At 44.7% G+C, this 16,925-nt stretch overlaps 1 long non-coding RNA gene across 2 annotated transcripts in view; it reads left to right on the top strand.

Annotated features, from left to right (window-relative positions):
• The window catches only part of LOC130285126 (uncharacterized), a 116,842-nt gene that overhangs the window by 20,696 nt on the left and 79,221 nt on the right, over nucleotides 1-16,925 (top strand). For both annotated transcript variants that reach the window (XR_008847259.1, XR_008847258.1), the window contains exon 2: nucleotides 11,574-11,635. This is a non-coding gene — a long non-coding RNA (uncharacterized LOC130285126). The remainder of the gene's footprint in view (nucleotides 1-11,573; nucleotides 11,636-16,925) is intronic.

Here is a 16,925-nt window from a genome sequence, read left to right as displayed (position 1 = left end):
GCGCTCCGGGGAGGAGCGGGGACCCGGAGCGCTCGGCATAACAGTACCCCCCCCCCTTGGGTCTCCCCCTCTTTTTAGAACCTGAGAATTTGTGGATAAGGTCCTTGTCAAGGATGTTGTCCTCGGGTTCCCATGACCTCTCCTCCGGGCCACAATTCTCCCAATCTACAAGAATTTTTTTTTTACCTCTGACCGTCTTGGATGCCACAATTTCTTTAACCGAGAAGATGTCAGAGGACCCGGAGACAGGAGTAGGAGCAACAACCTTAGGAGAGAAGCGGTTAAGAATGAGTGGTTTAAGGAGAGAGACATGAAAAGCATTAGGAATACGGAGAGAAGGAGGAAGAAGGAGTTTATAGGAGACAGGGTTGATTTGGCATTTGATTTTAAAAGGACCAAGATAACGTGGTCCCAGTTTATAACTGGGGACACGAAAGCGGACATACTTGGCGGAGAGCCACACTTTGTCTCCAGGAGAAAAGACAGGAGGAGTTCTTCTTTTTTTGTCGGCATGTTTCTTCATCCGGGATGAGGCCTGTATGAGAGATTTTTGAGTCTCTTTCCAGATGGTGGAGAAGTCCCGAGTCACCTCATCAACAGCGGCAAACCAGAAGGCATGGGAGTGGGGAGGGTTCCATTTCAGAGGCATCCGAGGAACGAGAGAGAGCGTCAGCCCTAATGTTCTTGTCAGCGGGGCGAAAATGAATCTCAAAGTTAAAACGGGCAAAGAACAACGACCACCTGGCCTGGCGAGGGTTCAGCCATTGGGCAGACTGAAGATAAGAGAGATTCTTGTGATCGGTGTATATAATAACTGGGTATTTGGACCCCTCCAGCAGGTGCCTCCATTCCTTGAGAGACAGTTTTATGGCCAGTAGTTCTCGATCACCAATGGAGTAGTTTTTCTCCGCCGGAGAGAAGGTCCTAGAAAAAAAACCACAAGTAACAGCATGTCCGGAAGAATTTTTCTGTGGGAGTACAGCTCCAGCTCTCACCGAGGAGACGTCTACCTCCAGAGATAAGGGTTTAGATGGATCAGGTCTGGAGAGTACGGGAGCAGAAGAAAAGGCAGTTTTGAGACGGTTGAACGCCTCTTCCGCTTGAGGAGGCCAGGACTTAGGGTTGGCGTTTTTCTTGGTGAGGGCCACAATAGTGGAAAAATGTGGAATAAATTGTCTGTAGTAATTGGCAAACCCCAAGAAACGTTGGATAGCTCGGAGTCCGGAGGGGCGTGGCCAATCCAACACGGCTGATAGTTTGTCCGGGTCCATATGGAGTCCCTGGCCAGAGACTAAATATCCTAGGAAGGGAAGAGATTGACATTCAAAGAGACATTTTTCCATCTTGGCATATAACTGATTGTCCCGAAGTCTCTGAAGAACCATGCGGACATGCCGGCGGTGTTCTTCTAGGTTAGAAGAAAAAAATCAAAAATATCGTCCAGGTAGACCACAACACAGGTATATAATAGATCACAAAAAATTTCATTTACAAAGTCCTGGAAGACGGCAGGGGCGTTGCAAAGCCCAAAAGGCATAACCAGATATTCAAAGTGTTCATCTCTGGTGTTAAACGCGGTCTTCCACTCGTCCCCTTCCTTGATGCGGATGAGATTATATGCACCTCTTAAATCCAATTTGGTAAAGATGTTGGTGCCTCGTAGGCGGTCAAAGAGTTCCGAGATAAGAGGTAGGGGATAGCGGTTTTTTATAGTGATTTTATTAAGACCGCGGTAATCAATGCATGGTCGTAAGGAGCCGTCTTTTTTGGAGACGAAGAAGAATCCAGCTCCGGCAGGGGAGGAAGACTTGCGGATAAATCCCCTTTTTAAATTTTCTTGGATGTACTCCGTCATGGCTTGTGTTTCCGGAGCAGACAGAGGATAGATTCTGCCCCGGGGTGGAGTAGTACCAGGGAGGAGATCAATAGGACAGTCATAAGGCCTGTGAGGAGGCAAAGTCTCTGCTTGTTTTTTGCAAAAAACATCAGCATAGTCCAGATAGGCCTTGGGGAGGCCTGGTATCGGAGGAGCCATAGGGTTTTGACTGACAGGACTGGGAGCAGACATAAGACAATTTTTGTGGCAAGTAGTACCCCAGTTCTTGATTTCCCCGGTGGTCCAATCGAGGGTGGCGGAATGGCGTTGAAGCCAAGGTAGTCCAAGAAGAATTTCAGAAGTGCAATTAGAGAGGACCAGAAATTCAATCTTTTCATGATGGGGTCCAATGCACATTAAGAGGGGTTCCGTGGGGTAACGCACAGTACAATCCAATCTTTCACCATTAACAGAGGCGATGTAGAGGGGTCTGGCGAGACTGGTCACTGGGATGTTGAACCTGTTAACGAAAGAGGCCAAAATAAAATTTCCTGCAGATCCGGAATCCAAGAAGGCCACAGCTGAGAAGGAGAAGGTAGAAGAAGAAATCCGCACAGGCACAGTAAGACGTGGAGAACCAGAGTTCACTCCTAGAGCTGTCTCACCTTTGTGCGGAGTCGGAGTGCGTCTTTCCTGACGTGGAGGTCGGATAGGACAATCCTTCAAGAAATGTTTGGTACTGGCACAGTACAGGCATAGGTTCTCAATGCGGCGGCGTGTCCTCTCTTGAGGTGTCAGGCGAGACCGGTCTATTTGCATAGCCTCCACGGCTGAAGGCACAGGAACAGATTGCAGCGGACCAGAGAAGAGAGGAGCCGGGCAGAGAAACCGCATCGTGCAAACAAAGTCCATATCCTGGTGGAGCTCCTGACGCCTTTCAGAAAAACGCATGTCAATGCGGGTGGCCAGATGAATAAGTTCATGCAGGTTAGCAGGGATTTCTCGTGCAGCCAGCACATCTTTGATGTTACTGGATAGGCCTTTTTTGAAGGTCGCGCAGAGGGCCTCGTTATTCCAGGATAATTCAGAGGCGAGAGTACGGAATTGGATGGCGTACTCGCCAACAGAAGAATTACCCTGGACCAGGTTCAGCAGGGCAGTCTCGGCAGAAGAGGCTCGGGCTGGTTCCTCGAAGACACTTCGAATCTCCGCGAAGAAAGAGTGTACAGAGGCAGTGACAGGATCATTGCGGTCCCAGAGCGGTGTGGCCCATGACAGGGCTTTCCCAGACAGAAGGCTGACCACGAAAGCCACCTTTGACCTTTCAGTTGGAAATTGGTCCGACATCATCTCCAAATGCAGGGAACATTGCAAGAGAAAACCACGGCAAAGTTTAGAGTTCCCATCAAACTTGTCCGGCAATGATAAACGGAGGCTGGATGCGGCCACTCTGGAGAAGTGGGATGTTTCTTTAGCCAAAGTATCATAACTCCTGTCAACACTGATGCCACATTTTATTTATTGATTTCTGTAGTGCTGACATATTCAGTAGCACAATATTGAGTTTTTCATTATTCACGTGGTCTCTGTTACAATTCTATGTTAACCTGGGTCTAAGTATGTGGGAGGAAACCAGAGTACCCAGAGGAAACCCATCCAAATAGAGAAGAACATACAAACTCCATGGAGCGCTTGTCTATGGTCATATCTGAATCCAGGACACTGGTGCTGCAAAGCAACAATCCTAACCACTGAGCCACCATGCTGGAGATTTATCTCTCAGGATATGTCATAAATATCTGATAGGTTCTGAGAGCCGCACCTATCTTGGCCCTGTCCAGTCAGAGATGAGCGTGATGCTGAAGACAGCTGAGAAGGCTGTTTTTTGTGGTTTACGTAACTCTCATTATTGACATTATTGGAATTTGCATAAGCTGTGTAGGGCCACCTGCTATCTATGAGAAATCTGTCTCGGCAGATATTTGTGCGGCAGATATTTAATAAATGTTTGAGATGGGAAAACTCCTTTAACTCCTTGGGGACAAAGGGCGTGTGCATACGCCCTCGCGTCCCGTCACTTAAAGGGTACCTCTCATCAAAAAAACTTTTGATATATTATAGGGGTGTGAATCGCCAAGAATTTGGCGATTCGATTCGAATCGCGATACCAGTGTGGCGATTCGATATATCCCGATATATCGCGATACCGTGTAGGTGACGATACATCGCGATATATCCCGATTCTGTTTAAAAAAAAAATGTCTTTTACGCTTTTATTAAAACTTAATTTTTATTTTTTTTTTGTACACTTTATTAGTCTTTTAGGAATCATTAAATTCCTCTGACAGATGAATAGAGTTCTATTGAACTCCATTCATCTGCGATCCATTGATAGAGCCTGGTCCAGCCAGACTCTATCAATGACAGAGCCACGGAGAGCATACACATCTTCCTTTAGACGCCGCTGTCAGCTTTGACAGCGGCGATCTAAAGGGTTAATAGCCAGCCGCGGCGATCGCTGCATGCTGGCTATTAGCGGCGGCCCCCGGCTACTGAGAACAGCCGGGGGCCGCAGAGTACGGAGCGGGCATGAGTCGGAGCCCGCTCCATACATCCAGAGCGCCGCCGCCGTGTCAGATCCGGCTGACAAAATGTGGAACTTGTATCTCCTGATGCCCGGGACATGCTTTCTGTGCATCAGGAGATACAAATTCCACATCACTAAAGCGATTTTTCACTTTGCCGATACTGAATCGATTCAAAATATTTTTGAATCGATTCAGTATCGGCAAGTGAAAAATCGCGATAATCGCGGGAATCAATTTTTTCTTACATCCCTAATATATTATAGATTAATGTATGCAGAATAACTTCACAATTTCATGTTATTAAATAATATGCTTCTTTCTATTTAATTTTCCACTTTGAAGAAATGACCACTAGTGGTCTCCCTATCAGTCCTGGCAGCAAGCATTTCATACTCATGCTGGAGTCCTAAACACTACGAGCTGCTTTGTTCACATAGGAGAATACTCAGAGCTGCCAGCCTGCTTTGTTCACAGCCTGTTTGGCTGTGAACAAAGCAGGCTGGCAGCTCTAAGTGTTTAGGACTCCAGCATGAGTCAGAAATGCTTGCTGACAGGACTGATCGGGAAAAATACAATAGAAAGAAGCGTATTTTTCATTAACATGCTATTGGAAAGTTATTCAACATTCATTAATCTAAAATATATCAAAAGTTTATTTGATGAGAGGTACCCTTTAAGGACGGAGGGCATATCCATACACCCTCGGCATTTCCGATCACTGCCGCTCGCCGAGCGGGGATCGGACCGGGATGACTGCTGATATCTATCAGCAGGCATATCGTGGCAATGCCTAGGGGGGTCCTGAGACCCCCCCATGTCGGCGATCACAGCAAATCGCAGGTCAATTCAGACCTGCGATTTGCTGCGATCCGGAAAATAAGACTTAACGGAGCTGTCAAAGCCAGCTCTGATCAGCCTAAAGGATAGGAGCGAGGTGGCAGTGTTGCCACCCCCTCCTATCCCCTGCCATTGGTCGGTCAGGCTCACCACCAATGGCAGGAGGGGGGCGGGGGGGTTAGAGTTCATTTCCCCCGCTCTGGCCACCGATCGGAATTCGGTACAGAGCGGGGGAACACGGGCGGAGAGGGGGGAGCATGGCCCAGCTTACCCGGACCTTCGGAGGCGGCATCGGCAGCATCCACGGAGCAGCGGCCGGAAAGTGCGGCGGAGAATGCTGCAGTGAAGATCGTGATAAGTGATCTTCACTGTGGCCTTCTAAAAGCTGCAAAACTACAACTCCCAGCATGCCCACACAGCCAAAGGCTGTCTGGGCATGCTGGGAGTTGTAGTTTTGCAACATCTGGAGGGTCACAGTTTCGAGACCACTATGTAGTGATCTCTAAACTGTGGTCCTCCAGATGTTGCAAAACTACAACTTTCAGCATGCACTGACTTTCTGGCCGTGCTGGGAGTTGTAGTTTTGCAACATCTGAAGTGGCACAGTTTGGAGACCACCATATGGTGGTCTCCAAACTGTAGCCCTCCAGATGTTGCAAAACTACAATTCCCAGCATGCTCTGACAGTCAGGGATGCTGGGCAGTGTAGTTGTGCAGTATCTGGCCCTTCAGATGTTGCAGAACTACAACTCCCAGCATGCCTGGACAGTCTGGGCATGCTTGGAGTTGTAGTTTTGCAACATCTGGAGGGCTACAGTTTGGAGACCACTACTTAGCGGTCTCCAAACTGTTCTTCCCCAGTTGTTGCATAACTACAACTCCAAGCATGTCCAGACTGTCCAGGCATGCTGCGAGTTGTAGTTCTGCAACATCTGAAGGGCCAGATATTGCAGAACTACACGCCCAGCATCCCTGACTGTCTGCCGTGCTGGGAATTGTAGTTTTGCAACAGCTGTAGGCACACTGGTTGGGAAACACTGAGCTAGAGTCTGTTTCCTAACTCGGTGATTCCAACCCATGTGCCTCCAGCTGTTGCAAAACTACAACTCCCAGAGTGCACTGACAGACCGTACATGCTGGGAGTTGTAGTCTTGCAACAGCTGGAGGCACATGGGTTGGAATCATTGAGCTAGAGTCTGTTTTCTAACTCAGTGGTTCCCCACCAGTGTGCCTACAGCTGTTGTAAAACTACAACTCCCAGCATGTACGGTCTGTCATTCTGGGAGTTGTCATTCTGGGAGTTTGCCACAGCTGAAGGTTTGGGGTGCCCCCCCCCCCCCCCCCCCATGTGAATGTACAGGGTACATTCACACGGGCGGGTTTACAGTGGGTTTCCTTCAAGGAAACTTACTGTGATCCCCTGCCTGTGTGAATGTACCCCAAAAACACTACACTACACTAACAAATAATAAAAAGTAAAATACTACACATACACCCCCTTACACGTCGCCCCCCTCCCCCCCCCCAATAAAATTGAAAAACGTCTCATACGGCAGTGTTTCCTAAACGGCACCTCCAGCTGTTGCAAAACCACAACTCCCAGTGTTGCAGGACAGCCATAGACTGTCCTGACAGGCTGGGAGTCTTGCAACAGCTGGAGGCACCCTGTTTGGGAAACACTGCTGTAGGGTTTTGGTGGAGACAAGCCCCATCCTTGTAACCGGGTCCGCCCCTATTGCAAATTCCTTATTCAGGTCTCAAATGCGCATGGCGCTCTCTCACTTCAGAGCCCTGTCGTATTTCAAGGCAACAGTTTAGGGCCACATATGGGGTATCTCCGTACTCGGGAGAGATTGCGTTACAAATTTTGGGGGGATTTTTCTCCCATTACCCTTTGTAGAAATGGTAAATTTTGGGGAAAAAATGCACTTTAGTGAAAAAATTTTTTTTCATTTACACATCCGAATTTTACGAAAAGTCATCAAACACCTGTGGGGTGTTAAGGCTCACCGGACCCCTTGTTACGTGCCTTGAGGGGTGTAGTTTCCAAAATAGTATGTCATGTGGTTTTTTTTTTGCTGTTCTGGCACCATATGAGGTATTTCCTTACTCGAGAGAAATTAGGTTACAAATTTTGGGGGTCTTTTTCTCCTATTACCCCTTGTAAAATTTCAAACACAGGGTCTACAAGAACATGCGAGTGTAAAAAATGAAGATTTTGAATTTTCTCCTTCACTTTGCTGCTATTCCTGTGAAACACCTAAAGGGTTAACAAACTTACTGAATGTCATTTTGAATACTTTGAGGGGTGCAGTTTTTATAATGGGGTCATTTGTGGGGTATTTCTAATATGAAGGCCCTTCAAATCCACTTCAAAACTGAACTGGCCCCTGAAAAATTTTGTGAAAAATTGGAAAATTGCTTCTGAAAACATGTCAACTTTATGATGCAAACATAAAGTAGACATATTGTATTTGTGAATCAATATATAATTTATTTGGGATGTCTGTTTTCCTTACAAGCAGAGAGCTTCAAAGTTAGAAAAATGCAACATTTTCAATTTTTTCATCAAATTTTGGAATTTTTCATCAAGAAATGATGCAAGTATCAACAAAAATTTACCGCTAACATGAAGTAGAATATATCACGAAAAAACAGTCTCGGAATCAGAATGAAAAGTAAAAGCATCTAAGAGTTATTAATACTTAAAGTGACAGTGGTCAGAATTGCAAAAAATGCTCCCGTCCTTAGGGTTATAATGGGCTTCATCCCCAAGGAGTTAAGGACCAAGCCAACTTTTGGACCTACAGACCCATATAAGGGCTTGTTTTTTGCTCCACCAATTGTACTTTGTAATGACATTACTCATTTAATAACAAAATCTACCACAAAACCCCATAAAATATATTTGTGTGGTGAAATTGAAAAAAAATAAGCCATTTTGTAATTTTGGGGGCTTCCATTTCTACACAGTGCAATTTTCGGTTAAAATTACACTCTGTCTTTATTCTGTAGGTCTATACGGTTACAAGGATACCCAGTTTATGTAGGTTTTATTTTATTACTTAAAAAAAAAAAAACTAACTACATGCACCAAAATTAGTATGTTTAAAATTGTGATATTCTGACCCCTATAACTTTTTTATTTTTCCGCACATGGGGCTATATGAGGGCTAATTTTTTGCGCCGTGGTCTGTAGTTTTTATTGGTACCATTTTTGTTTTGATGGGACTTTTCGATCGCTTCTAATTAATACTTTTATGGTATATGAAGTGACCAAAAATGCACAATTTTGGATTTTTTTTGTTACATTATTTTATTTAAAAAAGGGGGGTGATTTCAACTTTTTATAGGGAAAGGGTTAATTCACTTTTATTATCTTTTTTTTTTCTTTAGCCCCATAGGGGACTATACCATGCAATCTTCTGATTGCTTACACTGATCACTGTTATGCCATAGCATAGCATTGATCAGTGTTACCGGCGCTCCGCTGCTCTAGCCGAAGATCGTTGAACGGACGATGGAGAGGCAGGTGAGGACCCTCTCGTCATCCATTAAGCTGATCGGGACATTGCGACTATGTCGCTGAGCTACTAGGACAGTTTCACTTTCATTTTAGACGCCGCAATCAACTTTGATCGCGGCGTCTAAAGGGTTAATGCTGGGCATCGGCCCGATCGGCTGGTCCCAACATTAGCCGTGCTTCCTGGCTGCCCACGTTTAACCTGTTATCCGCTGGTGAGAACGGTTTAAATCCCACTAATGGGACCAGGTCGTACATGTACGTTATTGGTCCTTAAGTACCGGGACATCAGGGCGTACCTGTGACCTGTGTCCTTGGCAGGTTAAGCACCTTTTATAAACACTAAAATGTGACCATATAATGAGCACATGATGCCAGCAAGAGAGGCTCCCACAGATACACCAGTCATATCTGTAGACAGAGAACATTCCCTGTGTATTCTGCTGATGTATACAAAAAACCTATAAAGTATAAAAAGTGTGCTGTTGCCATTTGTCTGGGTTCACTTACTTGGTTTGTGCTTTTGTTTGTTCCATGTTTCTGCTTTTTAGCCAAAACATTAACGTTTATCAGCACTTCAGTTGACCTTTATTGAATGTGTTTGCCTTTTTAGGAAACAAAAATTAAGTATTTATGAAATACTTTGTTAATATGAACAATACACTTAATCTGTCAAAGATGCATGATTACTTTTCAAGGGGTTTTGTGGAAATAGACCTTTTTTCATTGCATCTGCTGTTAAGCTTCTTTATGCATAAACAGTACTATTACTTAGCAAAATATACTTAAAGGAATATTCCAGCATATTCTCAGGATAAGGCATAAGTATCCCAGTGGTCAGACCCCCCTCAATCTCCAGAATGGGGCCCCCTACTCTTTCTGCTGCATAGAGCGGTGTGTTGGCACTCACTCCATGCATTGTCTAATGGGAGCGCTGCAGTGACCTTAGAGATGTCCCCCGGCATCTGCACCTCTCCTATAGACAAAGCATGGAGTTTCTGCAGACACGCCACTCCATGCAGTAGGGAAAGCCAGAGGTCTGTTTTGAAGATCGCGGGGGGATCACATCAGTTGCCCCCTTTGATTGATCAGACACTTATCCCCTATCCACGTTTTTAAGTGCTGGAACACTCCTGATTGTGCCAAGATTATAACTAATCCACAATATAGAGAATGCAAAGGTGACAGCACCAGTCTGAAGGCTCCACTCAGTGAAAATAGAGCTGTTGTTTATTGGTTACAAAAAGCAACGTTTCGGCTACATGTGGGCCTTTATCAAGCATACTTGATAAAGGCTCACATGGAGCCGAAATGTCGCTTTTTGTAACCAATAAACTTCAGCTCTATTTTCACTGGCCGGAGCCTCCAGACTGGTGCCTGTGGCCTTTGCATTCTCTATGGTTGTTTGCTGGATTGGCAGTCCAGGTGACCTTGGGCACATTGGATGGGTCCTGTGCTGTTCTCTACTTACCTTCTTATCCACAATATAGGTAATAAGTGTTTGTTTGAAGATACTGTAGCTTTAAGCAGTTATAACCTAGTAAAGAGCCAAGCTGTTTCTGTTTCAAACTTTTTCCTTCTTCCAATTGTTGCACTGGCTTTCCAAATTGGTTGGTATGGAGCAGCCATTACATTATGCAATAAGCATTAGGTAACATACTGTGAAGGTGCACTACAGTAACTCTGTCTACAAGACTGCTAGTTCACATTACACTTGCTACCTTTAACCTCACCACTTTTAGTTGACTTCTACACACTGCTTGATTCAGTGCTGCTGCTAAAAAGACTTAGACGGTTTAAAGAAAAAATCCCAATAAAGGGGGTATATGAACCACATGTTACCCTAGATACACATAAGACCATATGGGTGATCATCTGTCCCACCTCTTGAATCCCCTACATCCTCTTTCAGAAACCCAAGTCTCTGTCAGGGTGGCTTTCTACTTCATCCTATATTGAAATACATGGCATGTATAGCCTGTAAGAAAATGAAAGTTACCAAACAACTTAGATCAGTCATTTTTTTTATTGTATATTAGTAACTTTAAAGGGGTACTCCCATGGAAAACTTTTTTTTTTTAAATAAACTGGTGCCAGAAAGTTAAACAGATTTGTAAATTACTTCTATTAAAAAATCTTAATCCTTCCAGTACTTTTTAGGGGCTAAATACTACAGAGGAAATGCTTTACTTTTTAGATTTCTCTGATGTCCTGACCACAGTGCTCTCTGCTGACCTCTGCTCTTCATTTTAGGAACTGTCCAGAGCAGGAGAAAATCCCCATAGCAAACATATGCTGCTCTGGACACTTCCTAAAATTGACAGCAGAAGTCAGCAGAGAGCACTGTGGTAATGACATCAGAGAAATCTAAAAAGTAAAGCATTTCCTCTTTAGTATTTAGCCCCTAAAAAGTACTGGAAGGATTAAGATTTTTTAATAGAAGTAATTTACAAATCTGTTTAACTTTCTGGCACCAGTTTATTTAAAAAAAAAAAAAAAAAAGTTTTCCACTGGAGTACCCCTTTAACTTAGAAATTGAGGTTTTTACATGGATGTGCTCTTTAACATTTGTGGTATAAATGTAATATAAATATCATGTTACTATGTTCCTAGCAAATCCAGAAAGACTGTTGTTACAGCTGACTGTCCTTGATTTGCAATCATTTGCCGATGCTTTTCCCTTTGTATAAGGTAGTCATAGACATATATCATTCGGAGCTTTCCTTTCTTCTGCCATTTGGGCCCAGGCTCTTTTTCCCTCCAGTATTTTATTAATATTTGTAATTTTATTTCACTCCTATTATTACAGGGAACCACATGCTGGTGCCATATTCATCTGAACCGTCCCTCAGGGATCCTGTGTAATTGAAGGTACGGTGGAGCGGTTACGTGTTTGGTGTTAACCACACAAGCATGTGGCTTTGGTTTTAGCCGCTGTTGCTTGTACTCACTGTGTGTTCTCAAAGGCAATCATTTAATCCCACGATTCTTTGCTGAATTAACCATATTTGCTATAATCATTGGAAACAGTATTAACCGAGACTCCTCTTTCCACTTGAGACTACATATCCCTAGGTGTAAGTACCATATATTTCAAGCTGAATTTGCACTTACTTCATGTATCTCCATTTAGGCATAGAAATTGTATTACAGTGAATCCATGGCAACAATACAGGTCTATATATTTATATATATTATTTTACTTAATAGTCAGCCAAAGTTTAAAATGTCAGAGTCAGTTCTAAAAGCCAAAATAACACTTTGTTTGTCCGTGACGTCAGGACTTCGCCCCCGTGTGACGTCACGCCCGTCTCCTCAATGCAAGTCTATGGGAGGGGGCGTCACGCCCCTTCCCATAGACTTGCTTTGAGGGGACGGGTGTGATGTCACACGGGGGCGAAGTCCTGACGTCACGGACTTCGTTCCCGTAGTCGCGACTCAGACCCTCCAGCGCTCGGTGGGTGCCGCATGCAATACTGCGGGGGTCCCCAGCGGCGGGAACCCCAAGATCAGACATCTTATCCCCTATCCTTTGGATAGGGGATAAGATGTCTAGGGTGGGAGTTCCCCTTTAAGACTTGCTGGTTTCCAGTGTAATGTATGCTAGACACAGGCAGAGACAATTCAGGAATCCCATAGTTTATTTATTATTTATTGCTGACATATTCCACAGCACTCTACAGAGAGGTTATCTTTATTTATATTAGTCCCTATTCCTATTAGTAATCACAGTGAAGCACTGCAGAGATTGTGCTGCATTGAAGCTTTGGTAAATGGGTAATGGTGAATGGCCATGACTGAGATCCAGCAGTCACAACTAATCCATGTCATTGCCAAAATTGGCATGTAGCCCCAGCCTCACAGAGCCACCATGACACTCTGTGAGCCACCATACCATCCAGTGAGCCACCATGCCACCCACTAGAGATCCTTTGCAAATTGCAAAGATGTACATACCAAAGTGCAGCATTCCTCAACCTGTGTCTCTTCAGCTGTTGCAAAACTACTGCTCCCAGCATGCCCGGACAGCTAAGGGAGGTGTAGTTTTGCTGCAGCTGGAGAGTCACAAGTTGAGAAACACTGGCAAAGACCTAGATCATGCATCTCCTGTAGGGGCTCTGGAGCAAGGTGATGCATACCTGGTTGGTCTTATCCTCTTTTTTACCAAGTCCAGTTGATTCCATCAAGGGTAAAAAAAATCCATAGTGAAAGTCTACAACAGAAGTTGATATGCTGTGCATTTAAAAATCCTCACCGCATGTCAGTTTCTGTGCAGAAAAGTTCATGTTAGCCCAGTACTGTACTGCAAATCAGCAGGTAAAATCTGCAGAAGTTCCTTCACATACAAATTCGCCTGTAGTGTTCTAAGACCTGGCATAATTTATTTCATAACTTGCATCTAATATGACATTGTTGTGTCTGGGAACAGCACCTCTAGACTTGGCATCAGATCAGGCAATATTGTACTGGCACGTGCCCTTCTTTATTTGCTATTAGACATAGTAATATTACACCAAGCACTGAACTTTTTGGCTCACCACCAGATATACCCAACACTTGTACTTTTAGGCTTGTAATCAAACATGGCTGCATTATTGCTGGCATCAGAACTTTTAGAATTGCCAAATAAACTTAACGCTATTGAAAATATATTATGTAACTTTAATGAAAGCAATTTTAATATCCTGGATAAATGTACACAATATACAGGTAGAGGGGAAAGAAAGGAAGAGCTTAAATGATTGGAACGAAGAATAATAGTGGAAGTATATAGTGATGGTATAATTCATTAGAAATTACAGACTGTAGATGAGCAGGCAGAGGACATGGCATAATATGTCTGTCAAACCTGACTACTGTAAGCGTGGAGACACATAGGTCTGCAAAGGAGCTGTATACACAAAACAGTTGGAGACTTTTAATCAATATTATTTGTAAAGTTAGTTTTTTTTAAGTTTTAGGTGCATTGAATGAATAAACAAGGTGTTTGTTAAGGAAAACATATCCTTTAGGCAGTGTCCACACTTAGTAATTTGATTATTTTACCCAAAAAACAGAAGTGGGTCCTAACCTTAAAATAGGGTGCAACCTTTCCATTATAGTTTCTATGGGGGGGGGGTATGCATGAAAAGTGGAGGAGGTGAACGTCCTTTTACTCCATTAATTCTCATGTTGGGAACTGTGTACCTGCACCCAATTTTTTACCCGGCGCAGGGCATGTGATAAATCTGGTGCTGATCACATTTCTCTGCGACTTTTTGTGTGACTTTTTAACCTGTGCGACAAATGTGCGACTTTTTAATAATGCCGTCCACAGTCATTTTTTTTTGCCAACTGAGCACTGGTCTAGAATTGCGCATAAATAAGCGACAAACTTAAAAGTGGCCCACTGCATGATTTCAACTGAAATCACAACTTCCAATGTCACTTTGAAAATAATGTTGTATTTGGTTTGTTGCTAAACTTTGTCTCTAAAAGCAACTGCACCACAAATGGAGACAAACTACAGCCAAAGTTTTACAAAGTTTTATACATACCCCTCTTTGTCTGTTCCACCACTGACTTAAAGGGGTTCTCCGGCGCTTAAACATCTTATCCCCTATCTTACCCGCTGCTGGGGACCCCCATGATCTTGCACGCCGTACCCCATTAAAATCAGTCCCCGGAGCGTGTTCGCTCCGGGTCTGATTACCGTCGATCACGGGGACAGAGTGTTGTGACGTCACGGCTTTCGCCCCCATGTGACATCACGGTTCCGCCCCTCAATGCAAACCTATGGGAGGGGGCGTGATTGACGGTAATCAGACCCGGAGCGAACACGCTCCGGGAACTGATTTTAATGGGGTTGTTACGCCTAGCGCTCCGGGTCCCCGCTCCTCCCCGGAGCGCTCACGGCGTCTATCTCCCCGCAGCGCCCCGGTCAGTCCCGCTGACCGGGAGCGCTGCACTGTCATGGCCGTCGGGGATGCGATTCGCACAGCGGGACGCGCCCGCTCGCGAATCGCATCCCAGGTCACTTACCCGTCCCGGTCCCCTGCTGTCATGTGCTGGCGCGCGCGGCTCCGCTCTCTAGGGCGCGCGTGCGCCAGCTCTCTGTGACTTAAAGGGCCAGTGCACCAATGATTGGTGCCTGGTCCAATTAGCTTAATTGGCTCCCACCTGCTCCCTGGCTATATCTGATCTCCTCCCTTGCACTCCCTTGCCGGATCTTGTTGCCTTGTGCCAGTGAAAGCGTTTAGTGTGTCCAAAGCCTGTGTACCTGAACTTCTGCTATCCATCCTGACTACGAACCTTGCCGCCTGCCCCCGACCTTCTGCTACGTCTGACCTTGCCTCTGCCTAGTCCTTCTGTCCCACGCCTTCTCAGCAGTCAGCGAGGTTGAGCCGTTGCTAGTGGATACGACCTGGTTGCTACTGCCGCAGCAAGACCATCCCGCTTTGCGGCGGGCTCTGGTGAAAACCAGTAGCCTCTTAGAACCGGTCCACTAGCACGGTCCACGCCAATCCCTCGCTGACACAGCGGATCCACAACCCGTAAGCCGAATCGTGACAGGGGTTAGGCATGCAAGATCACGGGGGTCCCCAGCAGCGGGACCCCCGCGATCAGGCATCTTATCCCCTATCCTTTGGATAGGGGATTAGATGTCTAAGTGCCGGAGCACCCCTTTAAACACTATGGTGGGAATTTATCATTCCCTGTGCCAGCATTGAATGGCAAAGTTGTGCAAAATTTTTATACAAGCTCTGTATTTTTGCAAATGTTTTTAAGCAAAGTTGGAGTTTGCGCAACATTTTATGCTCAAGGACCTGGCTTGCACAACACATGTTCCACAAAAATGTTGCCTCTCTGCACTGGTGCAGGAAATGATACACTCCCGCTCCACCTATGGTTCAAGCCTAGGGATTTTTTTTCTGTCACTGTAGAGACAAACTTCACTGAACAGAAGCACCTAGTTGTCGGTTTATTCATCTATTTCCAGGAAGAATAGCAGAGGATCAGCTCAAATTTAGATTTCTAAAAAACAAAACAAAAACACTCCAGGATTGTTATTTTCTAAGGAAGGGAAGCATTTACTAAAACAGGCATGTAAGCAGAATGGACTGGTCCTCTTTAAATCTGCCTGCACCCTCTGAAATATATACTCCCTAGAGTTACTCAATATTCTCATTGTTTCACCTGTGTTTCCACAGGAAAATTTAAAAGTTATGACCTTTTAAGAGTTCACTGGGGACAGCTTAGAGAACCCTTCTTGTCAATGAAAAGTGATACATAGATAGGAGAGCAGCATACAGCAACTGGCATATTGTAGAAGGGATTAGTGGAGGGCAGATTAGGGCAGCGATTGGCAGAGGTTGGGAGGGAATCCTGAGAAAACAATGTTTCTTAGGGGCTGTGGGAATGACTGATGCTGAGAGGGTGAATGAGTCTTTGATGAGAGGTACAAGCTCAGGAGACTGAAAGAAGTCATGAAGATCAGAGAGAAGGAAGGGGTGAGGCTGCCTGCGTGTGCCAGGAATGTGGCTGCATATAACATTTAATACTATATAAGGAGACAGCGAGTAAGACCAGAGATGGGACGAGTGCTGGCATTTCAGAAAGGGGGAGAGAACACCCATTCTACTAAACTGAATCCAGCAATGTGACAAGTTGTTTATATTTAACCACTAGCACACCAAGAACATGTCTGGAAATCTGCATCTTAGTGTCTCTTGCAAAACCCAGAGCCAGTCTTACTGTGCCCCAACCTGTATCAATGAGAACCTATGAGACGTGTCAGAAGTGAAGTGGTAGTAAAGTAGCAAAAATTTGCAAAATAAAGGTGCCCATTCACCCTCAATAGTTATCTCTCCCAATACCCTCATACACATAAATATTCAACTTGGCCAAGTATTTATATAAATAAATAAAAATAAATAAATTCTAAATAAAAACAGGTAAGTGTGACTTATCTCTCCAAATAAAATTCAATATGCCCAATCATTCTCTACCTTGACGGGAATAAGGAGATCCCATACATATAAGAAGGTTGCTTGGTCCCGCTGGAATCAGTGTTTGTGGAGGACTTTAGCTACAAGTTGTTCAGCTTAGCTGAGTGCTGTATTGGAAAAGGTTGCCTGTGTTTTGGGACCAGGTTATATATAGGTACACCTATTACTCCTAC

The sequence above is a fragment of the Hyla sarda genome, chromosome 8 (assembly GCF_029499605.1).
Source record: "Hyla sarda isolate aHylSar1 chromosome 8, aHylSar1.hap1, whole genome shotgun sequence".
Lineage (NCBI taxonomy): Eukaryota > Metazoa > Chordata > Amphibia > Anura > Hylidae > Hyla > Hyla sarda.
Note: the sequence above shows the minus strand (reverse complement) of the source record. Positions and strands in the feature narration are given on the sequence as shown.